Source organism: Hemitrygon akajei, unplaced genomic scaffold, assembly GCF_048418815.1.
Source record: "Hemitrygon akajei unplaced genomic scaffold, sHemAka1.3 Scf000077, whole genome shotgun sequence".
NCBI lineage: Eukaryota > Metazoa > Chordata > Chondrichthyes > Myliobatiformes > Dasyatidae > Hemitrygon > Hemitrygon akajei.
Window position 1 is genome coordinate 416,034 of NW_027331963.1, and position 24,141 is coordinate 440,174.

Sequence of the window (24,141 nt, forward strand, 5' to 3'; positions counted from 1 at the left end):
TCTTCGGCGAAGGCTGACAGGTCTGGTTCTACGTGAACCAGACATGGAGGTCGTCCTCTCGGCCTATGCCGATGATGTACTCCTCATGATGACAGACCCCAATGACCTGCAGAGGATGCGCGAGTGCGAAGAAGTTTTCTCAGCGGCATCCTCCGCTGGGATCAACTGGGCGAAATGTTCCGGACTCTTTGTCGGTCAGTGGCAGGTGGACTCCCTGCCGGAGGAGATGAGAACTTTTGAGTGGAGCACCAGAGGTCTCCTCTATCTGGGAGCCTACCTGAGTCCTTCTGGGGAGACCTGGCTGGCGAATTGGCAGGACCTGGAGACGAAAGTCATGGCCCGGCTGGGGTGCTGGTCAGGCCTTCTCAGGGTGCTTTCCTATCGAGGCAGGGAGGTGGTCATAAACCAGCTGGTGGCCTCCATGTTGTGGTATCGGATGGTCACCTTGGCCCCGCCTGCCCCGTTTGTTGCGAGAATGCAGAGGAAGGTAGTGGACTTCTTCTGGGGCAACAGGAAACACTGGGTCTCTGCAGCGGTCTAGAGTCTCCCAGTGTGAGAGGGCGGACAGTCGCTGGTGTGCGTTCGGACGCGACTGGCGGCTCTCCGCCTCAGGACTCTGCAGAGATTTTTGGACGCCGAGCACCCTCGCAGGTGGCACGTATTGGCGACTTTCTTCCTCCGGAAGGGCTGCTGTCTTCATAAAGATATGCAGCTGCCACCGGCGGGGGTCAGCCATGCTGCTTTGCGGAGTCCGCCCGGCTTCTATCAGGACTTACTGAGAGTCTGGAACATGGTCACCTCAGGCCGGGAATCCCCTCCTCAGGCGGAGGGCGGGGTCCTGGCCGACCCTAGCCCTACCTCAGTGGATGTCAGTGCGGCTCAGTTATGTGGATCGACTCAGGCCGAGCTGCTTGTCGGGCCCAGACCCCGCAATCTTCTCCGGGACCCGTGTCCACACAACTTGAGCCGTCTGTCCTCGACACCCACAGTCCCATTCAGGGATGCAAGTAGGAGGTATTTGTATGGGCTGCTGCTCCACACCCTCCACTTCCTTGCCCTTGTCCACCGTCCCGACGCGCCATAGCGGTCGGTCTTTCCACCTGGAGGTGAGGAGGGTCCCCACTGGAAGTCCCTTTACGAGGGGGTTCTACCCATGCACCTGGGGGATCTCGGCTGGAGGTTGCTGCATGGAGCGGTGCCCTGCAATAAGTTCTTTAGTTTGTACACAGATCTCCCACCCGCATGTTACCTCTGCGGGCTGGAGGAGACGGTGCATCACATGTACATGGAGTGTGTGAGGCTGCAGCCCCTTTTTGCGTATTTGCGTGGGCTGCTTCTCGCCCTCTGGTTGCATTTTAGCCCCCCCCCCCCCTATTTATATATGATCATCCAGTAAGGAGGGGGGCATGGAGTGATGAGGATGTCCTTGTTAACTTGCTCCTGGAGCTGGCGAAAACAGCCATCCGAGGGTCTTGGAAACGGGTGGCGGGAGGATCTCCCCGGGCAGACTGCCTGGCAATGTTTAGGGGGTATGTTCGTGCTCGGGTGAATATTGAAAAGGAACACGCGCAGTCCACGGCAACCTTAGAGGCGTTCCGGGACCGCTGGGCTCCGCGGGGTGTAAGTCATTGATAGAGATGGAAACATTTTGGTTTAATGTGTATTGTTTATTTGTCGTGAAGTAATTGTGATAGTCGCTGTTTTGTATATTATAACGCAGAATTTGTCACAAAGGTGAAGAGAGTCGGGGGGAGGACGCAGCCTTGCTTTACACCGTCGCCTATTGTGAAGGGATCTGAGAGGTCGTTGTGTCTGACCTGGCCACGCTAATTTCGTGTAGTTGGATTACCATGCTGGGGAACTTTGGGGGGCATCCCAGTCGTTCCATGATTTGCCACAGACCTTCCCTGCTCAGAGTGTCGAACGCCTTGGTCAGGTCTTCATCATCTTCTTCAGCATCGTGCTCGAAAGGGTCACGGAAGACCGTGATGACGAGGACGGTGTCTACATCCGGTACCGCCCCGATGGCTGCCTGTTCAACCTGACGCGACCGCAGTCCCACACCAAAACATTGGAGCAATTCATCCGAGAGCTCCTCTTCGCCGACGATGCTGCCCTTGTTGCCCACACAGAGACAGCCCTGCAGCGAATAACATCCGGCTTCGCAGAGGCTGCCGAGCCCTTCGGACTGGAAGCCAGTTGGAATAAGTCAGAAGTCCTCCATCCGCCCGCACCTCAGGAAGACTACCACCCTCCCCGCATCACCATCGGCGAGGCAGAGCTGAAGACAGCCCACCAGTTCAGCTACCTGGAGTGCAATGTCTCGTCAGATGCCGAGACCGACAAAGAAATTGACAACAGACTGGCAAAGGCCAACAGCGCATTCGGCAGGCTGTGAGAAAGAGTCTGGAACAACGAGCATCTGAAGAAAGGAACAAAGATCAGCGAGTACAGAGCCGTTGTACTGACCACCCTCCTGTACGGCTCCGAGTCCTGGATCACCTACCGTCACCTCCCACGACTCCTTGAGCGTTTCCACCCGCGCTGCCTCCGCACCATCCTCGACATCCACTGGAGTGACTCCGTCACCAACAACGAAGGCGGAGGTCACCAGCATCGAGGCCCGGCTGAGGAAGACGCAGCTGCGCTGGGCAGGGCACGTCTCCCGGATGGAGGATCATCGTCTGCCCAAGACTGTGCTGTATGGCGAACTCTCCACTGGCCATCGTGACAGGGGGCACCGAAGAAGAGGCACAAGGACTCTCTGAAGAAATTCCTTGGTGCCTGTCACATTGACCATCGCCAGTGGTCTACTCTAGCCTCCGATGGCGAGGCCTGGCGACACGCTATTCACCAGTCTGTCTCCTCCACCGGGAACGCACGCAGGGCTGGCCTTGAGGACGAAAGGAGAAGGAGGAAGAACCGTGACACAGCAACACCAAACCCGGAACAGAATCTCCCTTATTGCAGCCGCTGTGGCCGGGCCTGCCTGGTCCGTCTTGGCCTCGTCAGCCACCAGCGAGCCTGCAGAAGACGGGGGCAGCCCCCTTCCTAAATCTGCGTTCGCGAAGTCAAGCCATGATGATGACATTAAAACAACGAAGAACAGCGATACCATTCCCCTTGCCTTGCCTACTGTCCCGGAACAACTCCATAATATCAATGGACGTTTAGGACTGTGTGACCACGTAGGAAAGAGAGATTCGAGAGAAAGAGCGTCAGTGCCGTGAATCCATTTATTAACATCATTAATACAAACGTCAGGGATTGTTGTTGGGATCATAAGTGATGTCACTGGACGATGAGTTGGCCGGACCCCACCTGCTGATAATCCCCTTTTAAGCGTAGATATTAGGAAGAGCAGGGATGTGGTTAATCTGAAGATGCAGCGTGACCCGGAAGGACATTCTGCGGCTCTCTCTCAATACTCAGATCCGCAGCAACAAGCTCATTTTATCAATAACATCAACCGAACAGATACTGATAAACAGTTCGTACGTTTACACCTGACCCTGTGACGTATGGAAACAAAGTGTGCGATCCGTTGACATGCGCAGCAGAGTGAAGTTTAGTGGGAAGTGCTCACGTGTTGTTGAAGAACGCGGAAAGGATTCACAATGATGTAATTGGAACTTGGACTTTGAAGTAAGCGGGAAGTATGGATAGTCTGGAACTTTTTTTGTTCTGGGGTAGAGGCTGAAGGGCGAATATATAAAGATTTATATAAACGACATGGCGCGGATAGTAAGCATTTCTCCAACCGAGTGGATTCTAGAACTAGTGGCTATATTTGTATGCGAGAAGGGAAGTTTTGAAGGGGCTCCTGAGTAACATAATTTTCATTGTGGTGGGCACGGACCGAGATGACAGTAAAAATATTTGAGGTAGATATAATTGGAATGTGTCTTTGGCATTCGGACAAGATCATGTTATGAAAGCTTGGGAAGGATTGATGTCTAAACACAGGCAAATGGGAGTCGGTCAAGAAGGCGCCCGCTTCGGCAGGTTCAATCCTCCATGACAATGAGCTGTGAATAAATCAGGCAGACAGTTCGACAGGTTTGAGTGACGTTGAAGCTTGTGGAAGGGGAATGCAAGATTGCTTTGGCTCAGTCGGCTTTAGACCAGGTGAGAATCAGCTTCTCGTATTCCTTGTTAATAACCTGAATAAATCTGTTTTCACGGAATCCCGGCATTTTGGGGATGGGTTTGCTGGGCGTGCTGTGTAGCGCTGGTGAGAGTATTGCCTTCCTAAAATATGAACCATATTCAGATTTAATTAGAAAGTGAATGTGAGTCAGCTGTACATGATTTAATAAAATCAATTTGAAAAGCAATACATCGTGTGCTTATTTATTATTTTTCACAGAAAGTACTTTATTGACTTTATTACTTTATTGTCTCCAAACAATTGATACTAGTGCGTACAATCATCACAATGATATTTGTTTCGCGCTCCCTGAAGTACAAATCGAAATAAATATAATTTAAAAATAAATTATAAATCATAATTAGAAAATAGAAAAGGGAAAGTAAGGTAGTGCAAGTCAGGTCCGGATATTTGGAAGGTACGGCCCAGATCCCGGTCAGGATCTGTTCAGCAGTCTTACCACAGTTGGAAAGAAGCTGTTCCCAAATCTGGCATTGATATCTGACTTCTGTAAGAGCTGATTTCCGTAACCAGGCATACCGCGGGATAACATCGAATATAATGTCTACAGGATCGGGAATAGAAGATCGCCTTCTATTGCTGAGGGGTGGCTGGTCAACTGAGGAGGTTCTGGTGCAGCTGAGTGGCACTGCCGATCACGAAATAAATGGAACGACACAACGTAAGCTGAACTAACACAGGATCTTTTGAAAGGCGATGTAACTTGTTTCCAAATTTGTATTCTTCTACTAATTATCGAGGAAGAATACTTTCTATCCTCAATTCCTGCTGAGGATTTTGGACGCGGCTGTGCAGTATTCGAAAAGTTTTTGCCCCTCTTTTTCGCTGCTTCACATGATACAGTTTGGGCGATCGGGAAATATGGAATAAGGATGTTATTGACCGTAGCTCTCTGCTGCTTTACAGAGTTCCAATGCTGGGTGCAAATAGTCTGGTTTCTTTGACGTTGAAATGACGCTTGTCCTAATCCGTCCCATTCCACACATTCATACATTTTATTTCTACCTCGAGCTAATTCTTATCAGATACGAAAGAGACACTTTCAGTTACCAGCATCGGGATGTATTAAATGAGAATTTTTATCTTACTATCAATCTAAAAGCGCGGATCTTTTACAAAATATTGCCTGTTGTAAGACGTGTGCAAGCTGGAACTGAGTTCTACTCAGGGGATAAAGCCTTGGATGATCTTACATTTGTCCTGATCAATGCCCGGATAAGTGTCCAAGGAGACAGTATCAACGTTTTCAACTCTGCCCTGAAGTTAGTTTGGGTCGCTGCATAAATGCACGTGTTTGTACAGGAACTCATGTTCGTGAGCAGAACCCCAGTTTGAGCAGAGATATATTGGGCAGAGTTATAGTCGCGATCAAAATACATGGTTAGACTGGCAATAGAACTGGTCACTGCCGACGGCAGCCAAAATAGCATGAAGCTGCCCGATACACAGAACAGTAATATGATGCTCTTTTTCCTGTTCTCCATCTCCGGGTCACGTTCAATCTTACTCTTATGGGTTCGGAAGCTCCTCCGGGATTTGCTGGCCACTAAGATATGCCTGGCCGTCATCCCGTTACATAAAAGTATTAAACCAAATGCACACAACAGGTTTTGAAAGGATTTGAATCTGCTGAACGCGGCAAAAGTTGGAGAGTTGAAGATGTCCAATTTCGGGCGGACACCCCACGAAATATTTCCAATTATCCATTGAGTCTGAAATGCAAACAAGAGGGGTATATTCTCCAAGCAAAGCCCCGCCAGTATTACTGCTGCCAGGATCCTGGCTGTCTTCACTCTGCAGTATTTTGTTTTAAACTTCTGACAACATATGGCAACATATCGATCACAGGTGAAGGCCACCGTGTACCACCGTGATAGTTCCAGAGTGACCGCCAGCACGTAGATCGTGGCTTTAAGGACTTCCGTATAATACAGAAATGAATTTGACAGGCGGAATATTAAAATCTCATAGAAAAGGACATTGATGAGTATGACCGATAGATCTGACACAGCCATCATCGTCATGTAGGCAGAGATGCATTTGGAAAGACCGCATTTCCCCCGGGACAGAATAATAATTGTTAACAAATTGGCTGCAACAGAAAAAAAAAGATAAAGACGGTAAAGACATCACTAAAGGAGGAAGAGAGGGGAATCTTACAACTTATTTCTGAAATATGTTCGGATGTATTTCTGTTTAGTCCGGTGGTCTGAGAGTGAGCATAGGCAGGACGGAAAGGCATTTCGCAGTGTGATCTTCACCAGCTGGAAACGGGCTGAGAAACAGCACGTGTAATTTACTGGGAGCCTGGGTAATGTGCTGCCCTGCAGGAGGATAAACCAGGTTACCATTGCATGGTGAATGGTAGGTTGTGAGGTGCTCCGCATAAAAGAAATGGAGCTGTAAATACAGATCCATCATTCATTTAAAGTAAAACACTGGGTAAACCGGGTGGCACAGAGATCATTTTGCACATCGGCCATCACAAATCAGGACTTTCAGCACTGGGGTGGAGTTATTGACGCCCTCCTGTGTCCAGCAGAAAGTCTTCTCACCGGCCGTGTGGACAGGGAACGATACAGCGCCTATTGAGCAGCTTGTACAATGGACACATTGCGGCGCTTCTTCTGACCATACTTCATAAAATGTAACAATGTCCTGCCGAAGGCCAATAGCTGTTAGACACTGTATTAATACGACTTACCGGGTAAACCAAACACCGCTAGAACAGGGTAACAAACGTCTTTCACCTGTAGGATCGCCGGTCGACTCATGTTCGATTGCTTGAATTATCTCCCGTTGTGCAGTTCACATCAGCGTGTGACTCGGACCACGATACTCTGCTAATTTATAGGAAACACGAATTCTCCGTCACGGGTAGGCGGGTTGTGCAATGAATGACGTTACTTACAGCCAATGAACAAACAAGGTTTGATGTTCTGCTCCGGTGCCACCTGTTCCCCAGCTGATGGAATGAGCAGCTGGATCATGAAGCTCCTTCATTCACATTCCACAACAGAACACCCCCCCCCCCCAAGGTAGTGACGTCAGAGCTCCCCTCGCCCGCGGAGAGCATCGCTCCAGGAGGGTCCTTTCGTTGTCCCACAGTAACTCAGTGGAGAGGTCCCGCTCCGTTCCGTAACTGCATTTGTTACACAGCGTTCTGCTGATTCCCACTGACTATAACAGTACTGATGCTGCGCTCGCCTTTAGTTTTCACAGAATAATCCTTCAATAACCTTTCTCATCATGCGTCCAGTCTAATGTCAACCCGTTAGACTTTGTCTAACCTTATAGGCTGTGATTCCTTCCTGAATGTGACGTCATTGAAACCAAACAATTGATGCAGCGTCCCGGCAGTGGGGTAGTGACGCGCTCTAACGTCACTGATGATATATTCTGTTATAGCTGGTGGAGAGTCACTGTTATATATGATATGGTTACTCCAAATAAGCAGATATAAGTCATCTCCATCAGCACTGAAAATGCTGATATTTAGGCGTTTATAGTCGCCTGTGCTTCCACAATACTTCGGTGTGGGGACCGAAGCCGCTTGTTCCGATGAAACTTCTCAGACTTCGTCGGAGAGATTACAAAGTTGTCCCTTCACTGGGCAATCGACATTACCAATGAAATAGAAGAGGATGTCACTGAGGCTTTCTTTCCGTTAGCAGAGATTAGTATGACCCGAGTATTCGCTACGATATTCAGGGTTTAAAGAGCCATGTGGAAGATTGTCTTGCACCTTTCATCTACAAAGTATATGGATGATAAGGAACTTCCTGCATCACGCACTGTTGGAGCTAGGGAGACACTGAATGTTGTTTTTTGTTATGATCTCATACAATATTATATAGAAAGTTGCCGGCTCATTGCTGGGACCGGGGATTAATGTGCTTGAGCGGAGCGACGTCGGCGCCTCAGAAGGTGTCAGACTACAAGTTTGAGCGGTGATGCACACTGAACACTATCAGAGATGTCCACTCCTGAAAAGTACATTTTGTAAATTAGATAAATTCGCGCAGTGTGGCAATGAACCACAATGTGTATGTGCGCTGGCAGGTATGTGATACGAAACGAGAGTACGCCAACAACCATGCAGATCGGCCACTGTTCGTGAGATAATGTCCACAGTTCATCAATGTACACATGCGAATGTCGGAGTACATCGGAATTTGGTCGATGATGCATGATATTCTGTCTGCCTTCGGGGCTGAGGTAAATCAAATGTCAGGTCCTTCTTAGTGCCGGGGTTATTTACATTAAGCAATTCTCTACAAACATATCAGACAGTTTTGTAAATCAGCACGTTCGCCAATTTGAGCATCAGCCACTCTCAATGTCCTTCATAATTCCAATAGATTCAAAGTCTGTTACAATTGCGAAGACATCAATTTTCAGGAAAAATGCAGGGAAGATACTAACATGCATTGTGAACTGGCTGACGGACAGAAGGCAGCAGTGACTGGCTGCCAGTGGTTAGTGGTGTTCCACAGCGGTGAGTATTGGGAACGCTACTCTACAAACTTCTGTCAATGATTTGGATAATGTCGCAAGGTTTACAGGTGATACAAAGATCGCAGGAGGGGTCGGTAGTGCCCAGGAAACAATGCGATTACAGCAGAACTTAGACAAATTGCAGGAGTGGGCAAACATTGGGCTGATGGAATACAGTGTGGAGAAAAGAATGATCATCGTTTTGGTAAAAGGAACAATAGCGCGAACTGTTATCAAAATGGGTAAAAATTCAAACTTCAGGGTGCAGACGAACTTAGGCGTCCCCGTGCAAGACTTGCAGAAGGTGAAGCTATGGGCTGAGTTTGTGGTAAAGAAGGGAAATGCAATGCCAGCATTTACTTCAGGTGGAACAGGATATAAAAGCAAGGAGATAATGCTGAGCCTTTATAAGTCAGTAGTCAGGCCGCACTTGGAGTGACGTCATCAGCTATGAGCCCCATTTGTCCGAAAGGATCTGTTGTTATTGGAGAGAGTCGAGAGCGCATTCACGAGAATGATTCCGGGAAGGACTGGACTGGCATATGGAGAGCGTTCGGCAGCTTTGGGTCTGTATTCACTGGAATTTAGAAGCATACACTGGGATCTCACTGAAACCTAACGTATTTTGAATTGACTAGATAGGGTGGATGTGGAGGACATGTTTCCTATAGTGGGGTTACCCAGACGAGGGCACATCCTGAAAATTGATGGATCACCTTTTGGAACAGAGACAAAGAGGATTTTCTTTATCTGGAGAATAGTGCCTCTGTGGAGAGCTCAGCCACAGACTGAGGTAGAAGCCAGGTCCGGGGGTATATTTTAGACAGAAGTTGATCGCTTCCTGATAGCCCAGGGCGACGAAGGATGTGGTGAGAAGGCAGATTTATAGAGTGGTGTGGATTCCGGGTTCAGCCATGATGAAATGGAGAAGCAGACACGATGGGCTGAAGGGCCTAATTATGCTGATGGTCTTATGGTCTAATGATCGCGTCAGAGTGAAATATCGAAATTGTCCAACACTCAAGTCCAATTTAAAGCTGAAGTTCAGATATATTTTTATTGATCTCTACACATGTATGCAGCGAAACGAAACAGGGACCAAGGTGCAAAACACAGAACATATATCACATACAGCACATAAAATAATATCAAAGCAATACAATAATATTAACAGGTAGAATATGCTGTAGATATACAAGTTGACATAAAGTTCATATACGACAGGTAGTTTTGTTGCGGATAAATCTCAGGAGCAGCAGACAGAACAAATCAGGCCGACTCAGAGAATCGTTTCAGCCTAAAGGACTTCATTTATACGTGATATCACGGAGAGCCTCTTTACCTAAGAGCGGTGCTTGGGGGTTCTGTTTGTCTTGCAGACCCGCTTCATTATATAGACACAGAGTACGTGACTAAAAGCACTTAACAAGAGTATTGGTTGACTTCAAACTTAGGACTAAATTTCAACGAACAACGTGACTTTGATCTTAGAACGAGATTGCAACAAACAAGAGCTTTACGTAAATGCGGGGTCACAGCATCTTCCTTGGAAGGACTTTAGCTGAATTCCAAGACCTGCAAAGACGTTAGCTAAATTTTAAGAGCATTCACAAGCGATTAGGTTAACCCCTACATATCCAAAGAGTCTTACATTCTTCCACAATTCCCTCGTTATTGATCCTTTCAGATCAGAACTCCTCTTCGTCCTCATAGCAGGTCCATATCCCTCCGGGAAGGGTATTTTTTGCCATGATGTACCTCCTCTGCCCACCAGTTTCGCTTACTGCGCAATTCTCTCACCATCTGGGGTATCATAGGGTCATTTTCAGGCCCGAGTAAGGCTCTTTTCATTAAATGGTCAAAATATAATCGTAATACTCCTCATACTCAGCACCCTAAAACACATAATATGCCACTATAATTATCCGATGGGTAATCCACCTTCCCCTGCCAGAAAAAAAAAATCCCTCTACTATTTCCCACCATTTCGTCCCAAAATTCTTAAGCTGCTTCCCTATCTTCCCAATCTCCTTAATCTTTCCCACTATGTGTTGACTGAGGTCAGTTATGTTTTCTGAGGCATCGGGAATAAAAGTACTATATTCCTGCCCTACCGCGGCTCAGGTCCCTCCTTTTTCAGCTCAGAACAAGTCCAGGGTCATTCTATTTTAGAAGGCTACCATTCCAAGGGCAACTACCTCTGCTGTTAGGCCTTTCACTTGGGTCACTTGCACGTCATGTACGGCATCAGCAGTGCCATTGGCCAATTTCTCTAGAGCGGTTGCCATATTAATCATTTCTCGCGAATTACGGGCCACACCATATGAGGGAAATACTATCATCCAAAACCTTTCACTTTCAGTCATCCCTCGCTTACTTCGCCTTCAATGAGGATGTTGCGATATATCTTTTATAGGATGCATGGAAGGCAATATATAGGCCAGATAACAGCAGCTCGTCCAGTTGCCTGGGGACACATTCCCACTTTCGCCTGGCGGCCTTGGAAGCCAAGGACAAGCTCTTTCCCCACATACCCAGTAAGGCCCATTAGGAGTAAGCGGAGGAGGACCCACTCTCCGTTCAGTACAAGAACTATGACCCAAAAATCTCCCATCTCCCCCCGCCGTATTGCAATAACAAATTCTATTCACAGTTTTCTGTGTAATTACTAACTCGAAGGAGCGCATTCTTTTTCCCTCCGTCGGGGTAGGGAGGTACCATCCACAATCCCCTTCGCTGAAATCACAGTCCTTCTGCCAATCTCTCTCTAAAGCTGGAATAGGATGTGTCAAATAGTTTCATAAGTTGCACAGAAAGCTTTTTGCTTCCGTTCATGGGGACCCCTTCCAGGGATGGGCGGCATGCTGAGGTATCTTTACACAAACCCAACAAGAGTCCAACTCTTCACCTTAATGACTGGCATAAGTGTGACATAAAGACAAAGAGGTATTTCTGGACAAAGCCACACTAACTCCCCGCAGTATCAGTCCCCATAAATGCGTCTGACTTGTCAGCTCCAAGCTTTCTTGTCTTCCAACTCCTGGTGCCGTTTGCACCTAGTAGCGTGAATCCATTATCAGTTTCTTTCAACCTTCACCGCGGTTCGGGATACTATCAGCACTGTGTGAGGAACCTTCCACCTAGGCGAAAGAGAGAGCTTTTTTAGCTCCTTTACATATACCCCATCACCGGGTTGGAAAGGATGCATAATCTCGCTTCCCACTGCACCTGTCGCACTCTCTCATGCAGGTCAGCTGCCGTTTTGCACAATGCTTGCGCATGCGCTGGGGTCTGTTCATCATTCCAGAACCGGGACAGTCTCTCGGTGGTGACAGGGTATAGACAAAGTGAATGAAAGCAGGCTTTTTCCACTGAGGCCAGGGGAGAAAAAATACAAAGGTCATGGGTTAAGGGTGAAGGGGGAAAGTTTAAAGGGAACATGGGTGGGGGCTTCTTCACACAGAGAGTGGTGGAAGTGTTGAGTGAGCTGCCAGATGAAGTGGTGAATGTGGGCTCACTTTTAACATTTAAGAAAAACTTGGACAGGTATGTGGATGAGAGGGGCTTGGAGGAACATGGCCCAGGTGCAGGTCAGTGGGTCTAGGCAGAAAAATGTTTCGGCACAGCCAAGTAGGGCCAAAAGGCCTGTTTCTGTGCTGTAATGTTCGATGGTTTGTAAATCTCACACATTTGTTCTCGCCGACTGAGGAATGCAGCCGGCCTTTTTAACGGCTTAGGGGCTTCAACCAGAATATCCCGGTCCTCAGAGGGAGTCCAGGGTTTGAGTATGGGTACGTTTCCAATCATGATTTTTGGCGCTTGCAGTATCTGCGAGTCTGGCACAGGCTGAGATTCCCCGCCACGGCGCGTTCGCAAGCGCGTGCTGACTTTAGATCCAGTCGCCCCATCCCTTCCATCCCCTGTCTCAACCTCTAGGTCCCGTCGCCCTACAGCTCCTGCCCCTGCTCCTCCTTCTCTTTCAGTTTGGGAGAGTTGGTCCATCCATTTTTCAAAATGTCCCATCATGCTCAAAATCCCAATTAAGGTCCCCATTCCCGTTAGCCATTACGTCCCACTAACTCTGAATCAGGGGGATCTTAAATCTGCCCCATAGGGCCAGCCTCCTTGAGAACACTCGTAGAGATCACTGCTGAAGTTTACAGCCTACAGGGTATCCCCGGTTCCTCTTACTACGGTGTCCGCTGGCGACCCTGGGGGTACCAGAGTGTTTCTTACCTTCTGCCGGGTCTTTTTCACAGTCTTCATTCGTTTTTCCACCTTCTCTCTTGCTTTCAAGGTCTTTCCTTGCGTTCCCAGCCGTCGAGGTTTCCCCGCAGGAGCAGCCGAAGTCGCTCGACTGCTGGCACTTCCCATTTTCTGCAAAAGAGAGTAACTATACCGAGCGTTCGTATTATGCCACACGGAATCTTACCGAGAACGCTGACCGGTGTGTTTCCTCTGTCTTTCCACGGGTCTTTGAGTTCAGTTACGGAATTGATCGGAGCTACCTTGGTACCAATACGAGCACCCCTTGACGTCCCACTTTCAGCTAGGACTCAGGGCACCAGTCTCCCCCTTTCAGCTAGCAGACTGATTTCCCTTCCCAACTTCGTCGGCGCCATTTAGTCTTACTTTTCCTTTTCCGCTTAGGGTTCCTTTTCTGGATCCCGCTCTTCCAGCCTCCCCCTTTCAGCCAGGGGACTAAATTGAGGATCCCATCCACGTCGCCAATCTGTTGCAGATAAATCTCTGGAGCAGTAGATAGAACAAATCAGGCAGACTCAGAGAAATGTTTCAGACTAAAGGACTTTATTATACATGATATCACAGTGAGCCTCTGCACCTGAGAGCGGTGTGTAGGGGCTCTGCTTAGCTTGTAGACACGCTTCATTATATAGACACAGAGTATGTAACTAAAAACACTGAACAAGAACATTGCTTGACTTTGAACTTAGACCTAGATCACAATATTTTGGCTGCATTCCACCCGGCGCTGTAAACTCCTTCTTGCTGACTTTAGCTAAATCTCAGGAACATTCACAATCCCTATATATCCAAAGAGTCTTAAATTCTTCGATAGTGTGTTTTTAAAAGTTATGGCACTAATGAAAGAATTTCCCATTCGGGATCTCTAATAATAGGAATTCGTTAGTCTCGTAAGACCATGGATTTGCGCCTTAGAGGGTTTTTCCGGGGCGCAGGCCTGGGCAGGTTTGTATGAGAGACCGACTGTTGCCCAGGCTGCAAGCCTCCACGCCACCGATGTTGTCCAAACGAAGGGCACTAGGACCCAAGCAGCTTGGCACCGGTGTCGTCACAGAGCAATGTGTTGTTAAGTGCCTTGCTCAAGGACACAAACATGCTGCCTCAGCTGAGGCTCGAACCAGTGACCTTCAGGTTGCTAGTCCGATGCCTTGTCCACTAGGCCACGCGGGATCACTAAAGTATTATTATTATTATTATTATTATTATTATTATTATTATTATTATTATTATTATTATTATCATCATCATCATCATCATCATCTGCAATTACGCTATATTAAGTGCGAAGACACGTTTTTGCAATCAGGCGAATTTTAAATTTTTCGGTTGAATTAATTTACTAACATGCCACAACTTAGTTAAAACAAAACATGTCAATAAATGTATTTTCAGCTGTACTAAGCAAATGACAGGCTCTTCCCTATTGTATGCCTCAATGTACCTGGGTTGAGGGTTTGAACGGCTTTAAGTTGCTCGGCATAAACATCACCGGGGAACTCACGTGGTCTGTACATACTGGCTGTGCGCCTCTTTCACCTCAGACGGTTCAAGAAATTTGGCGTGGGCCCCAGATCCTAAGAACTTTCATTAGAGGCACATTTGGGAGCATCCTGACTGGCTGCATCACTGGCACCTTTGGGAACTGTACTTCCCTCAATCGCAGGACCCTGCAGAGAGCGCTGCGGACAGTCCAGCACATCTGTAGATGTGTACTTCTCACTATTTAGGACACTTACAGAGACAACTGTGTATAAAGCGTCCGAAAGACCATTCCAGTCCCGAGTCAACCCAATCACAAACTGATCCAGCTTCTACCATCCGGGAAACGGTACGGCAGCATAAAAGCCAGGACGAACGGGCTCCAGGACAGCTTCTTCCACCAGGACATCTGACTGTTAATTTACGCTAACACAACTGTATATCTATGTTATATTAACTATAGAGTTGCACATATATTTATTATAACTTACTATAAAGTTGCGCATTGTACATTTAGACTGAGATATAACGTAAGGATTTTTGCTCCTTGTGTATGTGAAGAGTGTAATAAAGTTAAGTCAGTCTAATAAAGAATATTTAAAAATCCTTTTTTATACCTCCGTTTTAAAATGCTTGATTCATTTAAAATTTGTCATATTTTACAATGTAGTTGTGTTTGGATATAAAGTAGTTAAAAATGGACCAGGAGATTTGCACACCTGCCCACCGCTCATTGCACAACTGAAAACACTTACAAGTTCTCGGGTTTAAACTGCGCGGAATCGATACTTTTAACTCAGCACGATCAGAGTGTCTGAGGTGCCTATAAAATATAGTTCCATTCTCCTGTGGTTGGGGCATATCGCCCGAGGCCTTCCTTATCCATGCCCAGGAATCCTGGTAACCATGGCAGCCAAGGAAAATAGAACTGGAATATGAAAACAAACGTGTGAATCATAAGCAGGGGTTGCAAGTGATCGGAAAGAAACTCATAGCAATAAAACACAAATGGTTGAAGAGCTGACCGCAAAGTTAAGGCGATGAACTGCTAATCCGTTTTGTTTTACACGCGTGGGTTCGAATCCCATCCTAGTCGAGGCAGGTTTATCTGGGGGATGAAATATTGAAGTTATCACTTATTAGAATTCGGAGCCTTCACCTTTTGTCACATAGAGTGCTTGGCCGGGAATCATGAAAATCAACTTTTGTTAATAATTTGGCCATAATACCAGACGATATAGATGCAGAATTCAGCCATTCCGTCCGTTCCATCATGGCTGATATATTTTCTCTCAATGCCATTCTCCTGCCTCTCGCTGTCACCTCTGACACGCCTCATTATCAAATACTTGTCCATCTCCGCTTAAGAATAGGATTCGAGAGGTAATGTTACAGCTTTATAAGACCCTGGTCTGATCCCACTTGGAGCACCGTACACAGTTCTGGTCACCTCACTACACGAAGGATGCTGAAACTTTTGAAAGGGTGCAGTGGAGATTTACAAGGATGTTACCTGAATGGGAGTGTATTTCTTATGAGAATAGGTTGAGTGAACTCGGCAATTTCTCCTTGGAGCGATGGAGCATGACAGGTGACCTGATAGAGGTGTATAAGAGGATGAGAGGCATTGATCATGTGGAGAGTCCGAGGCTCTTTTCCAGGGCTGTAATGGCTAGCACGAGAAGGCACAGTTTTCAGGTGCTTGGGAGTAGGTACAGAGGAGATGTCAGGTTTAGGGTTTTTTTTCGCAGAGAGTGGTGAGTACGTGGAATGGGTTGCCGGCGACGATGGTGGAGGTGGATATAAAAGGGTATTTTAACAGCGTCCTGGACAGGTACATGAAGCTTAGAAAAATAGAGGGCTATATATAGCCACAGGTAATTTCTAAATTATACACATGTTCGGCTCAGGTGTGTGGGGTGATGGGCCTGTATTATGCTGTAGGATTTATAAGTTTCTAAAATATTACCAACTGAGTTGACTCCACAGATAATCCCGCAATGAAATCCACATATCGATAGCCTTCTGGTGACACAACTTCCTCCTCATCCCTGTCCTAAAGGGTGTCCCAATATTCTGAGGTTGTGCTCTGTTGACTCTAAACTCACCCACAATTGGAATCATCCTTACCATGTCCAGTCTACCTGGGCCTTTCAGTATTTGATAGTTTTCAAAGAAAACCCTGACTCCTTTTTCTAATCTCCAACGAGTACAGGGGCAGAGTCATAAAACGATCCTCATACATTAAAGCTTTCGTTCCGGGATCATTCTCGTCACCGTCCTCTGGACTCTTTCCAATGTCAGGGCATCAGTTCTTAAATAAGGGACACAGACTGTTCATCTTGTTCCAGGCGCGGTCTGACCAATGCATTATAGAGACTCAACATTACAGCCTCACTCTTGTACTCTGGTTCTCTCAAAATGAATGTTGGCATTGCATTTGTCGTCCTTACTACCAACTCAGCCTGTATTTACCCTTTCGGCAATCCTGCACAGGGTCTCCCAGTTGTCTTTGCATCTTCGATATTTGAATTTATTTCCCATTTAGAATCTTGTCTATGCCTTCAACAAAGTGTACACTCGGACCTTCTTATCCGCGGATTCCGCATTCGCGGATTCAACCAACCGTGGATCGAGAAAACCCAGAAGTTCTCTCTCCAGCACTCGTTGTTTGAGCATGTACAGACTATTTTCTCTTGTCATTATTCCCTAAACAATGCAGTATACCAACTATTTACATTGTATTAGGTATGAAAAGTAATCTAGAAATGATTTAAAAGTACAGACAGTTCCTGGGTTATGAGGGAGTTCCGTTCTTGAGTCCGTTTTTAAAACGGGTTTGAAGTCGGAACAGGCATATCGGTTTATTTAGCGTCAGTTTGTCAAACGTTTGTCTTAGTATATGGTATATATTTTACCTTTCTATGCATATAGAACACTTAAAAAATGTTCTATTTTAAATTCATCAGTCCGTAGGACTTGTTCCCAAAATGCATCAGGCTTGTTTAGATGTTCCTTTTGAAACGTCTGACGCTGAATTTTGTGGTGAGGACGCAGGAAAGGTTTTCTTCTGATGACTCTTCTATGACGGTCATATTTGTGCAGGTGTCGCTGCAGAGTAGAACAGTGCGCCACCACTCCAGAGGCTGCTACATCTTCCTGAAGGTCTCTTGTAGTCAAACGGGGGTTTTGTTTTGCCTTTCTAGCAATCCTACGAGCAGTTCTCTCGGAAAGTTTTCTTGTTATTCCAGACCGCTCCTGTTGACTGCCATTTATTAATTACATTACGAACTGAGGAAACGGCTACCTGAAAACGCTTTGCTATCTTCTTATAGCCGTCTCTTGTTTTCGGGCATCATTTATTTATTTTCTAAGCAGCTGCCAGGAGGAGCCCATGGCTGCTGATTGTTGGGACAAGGTTTGAGGAGTCAGGGTATTTATGAAGCTTTGAAATGTGCATCCCCTGGCCTTCCCTAACGACGACAGTAAACACGCCAGAGCCCTCACAAGCTCATAAAGGTCTGAGACACTGGTAAAGGTTCTCTGAGACCTCAAATCTCTTGGGGTGCCCAAGCTTTTGCTTGGTGCTCCTTTTATTCTCTTTCACTCTAAAATTGTACAAAACAAAAATAATACACTAATCTTGCTTAAAATGCAGAAAAAGAATGTTTCATCTTTAACTTTATGACTTTTGGAGATCAGTTCATCTTCTACTCACTGAACTATTCACAGTAACAGAAACTTTGACCAGGGCTGCCTGAACATTTGCGTGCCACTGGACATGAGGCACAAGATCCGGGCCGAAGAAGCACAAAACCTCAAATGTTGCCATGGAATTTTACACGCAAACTCGTGACTGCTGAGCAGGACAAATTACCAATGTCAATATACCATCCATCTGTTCATTAACGTCCAATGGCGAGGTGTTATTTTTCAACTGCACTCCACTGATATCCCAGGATACATTTTCACTGATCACTTTTCAGTGGCATACATTTCAAACGTTTCACATCACTGTGGAGATCCTGGAGTCAAGCATCACTGGTCATTACGTTGCCGAAATGTTAAACAATATAATTGTGGCCGGTTTGATCAGAATGACCGGCCGTAAGGTTTTAATAAGGTGATAGAGTTAAGAGTGTAACCGGGGAAAGATCGGGAGTTATTTCGGTGTAATTCTAAACGTTGAGTCAGGGGCGGAGCGTATTCCGAGATAAGTATTTATTCCTGATGTTCACATTGCGGAAGAAGCTCCATGGCCAGTTACTGACCCTTATGCAGGCGCGGGATATTTCGCCCATGCTTTAATTTTACAGGGAATCACAACAAATTCGATATATTGAAAAGTACAGTGATCCCAATTCTGCAGCGATATGCGATCACCCACCGCCACCTCGTCTCAAAACTAAACAGTACCCAGTTTTCCTGTTCTACATTACCCTCATTACACAGGAAGGTTTTAACGATACTTTCGGCATTCCCGCAGAACCACGAAGTCAGCGTTGTGATCAGTCCTTCCTCGCTGGTCCTTTAACAGGAATGGAATGTGCGATACCAGTGCTAAGATATTTGACCTGTCTGCGCTCCAATATCATCGGAAGATCGCAGATTCGAGTCCTGAAAATTTTAGGTGCTGATGTTACCGACTGTTTCCACCGCGGCTTAAACTGTACGAAGCACAAATATTTGATCGGTTGACGTGGGGTGGCTGTGGTGCTGCTCGCGACAGAGAAAACAAAGAGAAGCAGAGAGATTGAATGTGTGTGTGTGTGTGTGTGTGTGTGTGTGTGTGTGTGTGTGTGTGTGTGTGTGTGTGTGTGTGTGTGTGTGTGTATTTGAGTGTGCGTGTGTGTGAGAGTGGGAGAGATAGAGAGAGATGGAGAGAGAGATGGGGTGAGGCAAACTGAAAAGGTGGAACCTGGAATACTGTGGCGGAGAATTTGAACGGAGAGTCTGTATGGTGGGACTGGGAAAGCGTGGAATACAGGAGGGAGGCAAAATAAAGCGACTTCACATTTTAAAGTAGGTTTGAAATTTTGCAGCACACGGTTATTCTTCCCGATGTTTGTCTGGATGGGAACATTTCAGATGTGAGCTCCTTTGAAACCACAATGCATCCTCATGCGACAATACATGACAATAGGTTTGAAGGCTAATTCTCCCGTTACGCAGTGTACGTTATCCACGAACCTCCTTAGGTTTAAATCCGTTTATGTTCTCCTGTAAATTATATGTAATTTCTATTAATTCTTCTTTCTTTAATTTACCTTTGCAGGTTTGAAATACAATGCGCTACTGCTAGAAAAGCGAATGTTCATAATATTTACACCTGGATGTCCATGACAATACACTTGAACACAAACTGAAAAGTTGAGCCTCAAGTTCATTTGAAGCGCTGACGCCCAAACAATGTTTCTGCCCGGAATTGAACTGGGGACCTTTCGCGTGTAAAGCGAATGTGATAACCACTACACCACAGAAACCGTGCAAAGCGCTTAATGCTTTGCGCTCTTGAGCAATGACCCGAGGCACCTCCTCACCGCCCTGCTCTGAAGTACAGCAATAAGTACAAAACATTGCCCACTGTTCCTTTCCGGTTTCAGTAACAAGTATTACATAGGTTAGAGAGAAAGATTCAATAGTTTAGGACTTTATTCCATGGAGCGTAGAAGAATGAGGGGAGACTTGATAGAGGTATATAAAATTATGATGGGTATAGAGTGAATGCAAACAGGCTTTTTCCACTGAGGCCAGGGGAGAAAAAACATCAGAGGACATCGGTTGAGGGTGAAGGGGGAACAGTTTAAAGGGAACATTGGGGGGTTTCTTCACACAAAGAGTGGTGGGAGGGTGGAATGAGCTGCCAGATGAAGTGGTAAATACTCGCTCACTTTTAACATTTAATTAAACCTTGGACATGTACATGGATGCGAGGTGTATGGAGGGATATGGGCCAGGTGCAGGTCCATGGGACAAGGCAGAAAAATGGTTCGGCACAGCCAAGAAGGGCCGAAAGGCCTGATTCTGTACTGTAATGTTCGATGGTTCTATGGTTATGCGCCATATACAGAGATATGCATTAACAATATCCTGTCGGATGTTGGTTAAGGCGCGACATGTGATAGTTAACTAAACTGTGTTGTATTAATAGGCAAGGAATTAAAACACCTTCTGTACTCTAGCTTCCAGTAGTTTCCACAGGGTGGCGCTCGGGCTCACGTGCGAAATTTAACAGTGCCTTTCAGCTTTCCCATCCTGTCTCTCTCGTCCGTTCTCTTCACCTCAGATTACAAGTTAATTGAAGCAAGTGAGAGAACCATGTGCATGCCTTGTGCAGGAAGGCACAGAGTCGACTGTACTTCCTTAGAAGGTTGGCGTCATTCAATGTCTGCAGTGAGATGCTGAAGATGTTCTATAGGTCAGTTGTTGAGAGCGCCCTCTTCTTTGTGGTGGCGTGTTGGGGAGGAAGCATTAAGAAGAAGGACGCCTCACGTCTTAATAAGCTGATAAGGAAGGCGGGCTCTGTCGTGGGCAAAGTACTGGAGAGTTTAACATCGGTAGCTGAGCGAAGGGCGCTGAGTAGGCTACGGTCAATTATGGAAAACCCTGAACATCCTCTACATAGCACCATCCAGAGACAGAGAAGCAGTTTCAGCGACAGGTTACTGTCGATGCAATGCTCCTCAGACAGGATGAAGAGGTCAATACTCCCCAATGCCATTAGGCTTTACAATTCAACTGCCAGGACTTAAGAACTTTTTTTTTTTAAAGCTATTATTAATGCTTTTTGAGTTAGTGATTTAGATGCATATCATATTATTACTGAGTTAAGTATTGTATGTACAACAAGTGTATGGGACATTGGAAAAAATGTTGAATTTCCCCATGGGGATGAATAAAGTATCTATCTATCTATCTATCTATCTATGTGCCGATACACTTATATACAACAGGACGCGTTACGAGCCAGGGTTACTTGTGAGATGATGTCAGCTGTATAGTAACGAATCACGGCTAATCGTCCCACCGAGTCCGCACTGACACCAGACATACCATCACACTGATATTTCATTAATGGTCATCGTCCAATCTGTTCCGTCGGATCGCAACCAGACCAAGACATCAACGGCCAATTAAACGACCTATCGAAGGAACATTATATCGGTAACAACAGCCTTCAGGAACGGAGCGGCAAGTCGATCAGCTCTGAGGTCGCAGTGGAGTGATCACTCTCCAGCCGGAAGAACGTCAGCAGAATCGAGGGAGGGGTCGTTTCTTGAACAGAGGCTTGGTGATCTCGGGACATGTGAGAATTATTTTATAATTCGGCGCAGAAAGAATGCAGGTTCATGTTGAGAGAGCGGGAGAGTGATATCAGCATCTCGATACCATTTCCGGCCATTGAGGTTACGATTAATATCTCTTTTTTTTCCGCGTGTGCCTGAAGCTTATTGTGGACTTCAGGAAGGAGAGAGAAACGAATCCTCATAGAGGGATCAGAAGTGGAGAGAGTAAGCAGTTTCAGGTTCCTGGGTGTTAAGATCTCTGAGGACTTAACCTGGTCCCGACATATCGATGCAGTTATGAGGAAGGCAAGACAGCGGCTATACAGTACTTCATTAGCAGATTAACGAATAGACTGAAACAACTTCTGGAGAACATTCTGACAGGCTGCATCACTGTCTGGTTTGGGGGAGGGCGGCGGGAGTGTTGTTACTCTACCGGAAGGAGAGATGGGGAGATGGGGAGCCTTATGATCATGCGGATGAGAACTATGGATGGTGGAGAACAAGTGAGCACTCAGTACTCAGTCGGTGAACTTTCCATGAGCGAAGGTAGCAGCGACAATTACAGTCTGATTCTTAAAGGAACAGTAGCATCTAACCATTCTCCGGTGGAAATCATTGTCGAGACTTGGATGGCAGTGTCGCAAGGACGTGGCGGTGGAACGAACCCAGGTGCTGAACACGGGCGCGGAGGCCAAGTCGGGAGGTGTTACCGTCGTAGCGAGCGTGGAATGGGTACCAAGGGAGTGTTTACCCGGAGTCTTGGTTTTAGTAGAGAATTCAGAAACGATGCTAGACTGATAGTCCGAAGAACCATGGAACGAGGTTACTCATACACGAGTCGACTAACAAACTGGCAGCTCCTAGTTGTGGTCACAGGATTTTTACACTGCTTTTGCTGATGGAAAGCAGGTGTTTGTAGGTAGTGGAACCTGGGAATGATTGGAAACTAAACGAGATGATTAAAGCACAATTTCTGAGCCTGGTGCCGGAGGGGTCAATGACAGGCATCCTTTGATATGTTGGAATGATAACGCTGGAACTCTTCCCTGGTTGGGAACAGATTACTTGATGTTAATCTTCATCTTCTCCTGAATCTTTCTTCGTACGTTGTTACTCTGTGTGTCCAGACGCCACATTATGGCTGAAAATTTTAACTTTCATTTCAGTTGATTATCCGCTCGCAGTGCTACATTTTCTCAGGCAGATGATGTGAACGTTCACTTACCTTTCGCACTTGAGGTCCATCCAATAATATATCATCAATGCCGCTAAATCTGGGGCACCAAGTGAGAGACAGCTAGTTACCGAACCGCTAACTATTGGATCGTGACATTCAGTCAGCCTTTGTAAATCTGTCCAGTAATACTGAGAAAGTAATCTTTTCTCAAACTCCACAGTGCTTCTCATTGATAATCGCCTTGTCAATTCCGCTCCATCAAATTCGCAATATCTGATACAGCACAACCAGACAAAAACAGACAGCAGACGTCAGGCAGCAAGACAGACGAGTAAATAGACAGACAGATAGATAGATAGATAGATAGACAGACAGACAGACAGATAGATAGATAGATAGATAGATAGATAGATAGATAGATAGATAGATAGATAGATAGATAGATAGATAGATAGATACAAGCACACAGACAGTTATGCCGACCGGCCCTGTGCTTCAGAAGGAGAGGGAAAGGAAGAGGAAGGCAGGAAGGCAGTAGTAATAGGGGACTCTATAGTCAGGAGTTCAGACAGGCGATTCTGTGGACACAGGAAAGAAACTCGGAAGGCAGTTTGCCTCCCAGGTGCCAGGGCCCGGGATGCTTCTGATCGCGTCCAAGATATCCTGCGGTGGGAGGGAGAATACCAAGAGGTCGTGGAACATATTGGTACCAATGACATAGGTAGGAAAAGGGAAGAGGTCCTGAAAGAAGACTACAGGGAGTTCGGAAGGAAGTTGAAAAGCAGGACGTCAAAGGTAGTAATCTCGGGATTACCGCCTGTTCCACGCGACAGTGAGAATAGGAATAGAATGAGGTGGAGGATAAATGCGTGGCTGAGGGATTGGAGCAGGAGGCAGGGATTCAGATTTCTGGATCATTGGGACCTCTTTTGGGGCGGGTGTGACCTGTACAAAACGGGCGGGTTGCACTTGAATCCCAGGGAGACCAATGTCCTGACGGGCAAGTTTGATAGAGCTGTTGGGGAGGCTTGAAACTAGTTTGGCAAGGGGAGGGGAGGGAATCAGAATGTGAGTGCAGGGATTATGGTAGAAGGACACGAGCATGATGCTACGAGTTCTGAGTTGATGAGGAAGGGGACAGAACATAATTGTAGCCTGTTAAAGGGGTTGAAATGTGTCTATTTCAATGCTAGGTGTATTAGGAACAAGGAGGATGAACTTAGAGCATGGAGTAGGATGTGGATCTACGATGTTGTGGTTGT

General features: G+C 46.4%; 1 non-coding gene across 1 annotated transcript; it reads right to left on the reverse strand.

Moving 5' to 3' along the window:
- Positions 1-19,823: 19,823 nt before the first annotated feature.
- On the reverse strand, positions 19,824-19,896 carry trnav-uac (transfer RNA valine (anticodon UAC)). Its single transcript has one exon. It is a non-coding gene; the product is annotated as a tRNA-Val (tRNA).
- Positions 19,897-24,141: the final 4,245 nt, after the last annotated feature.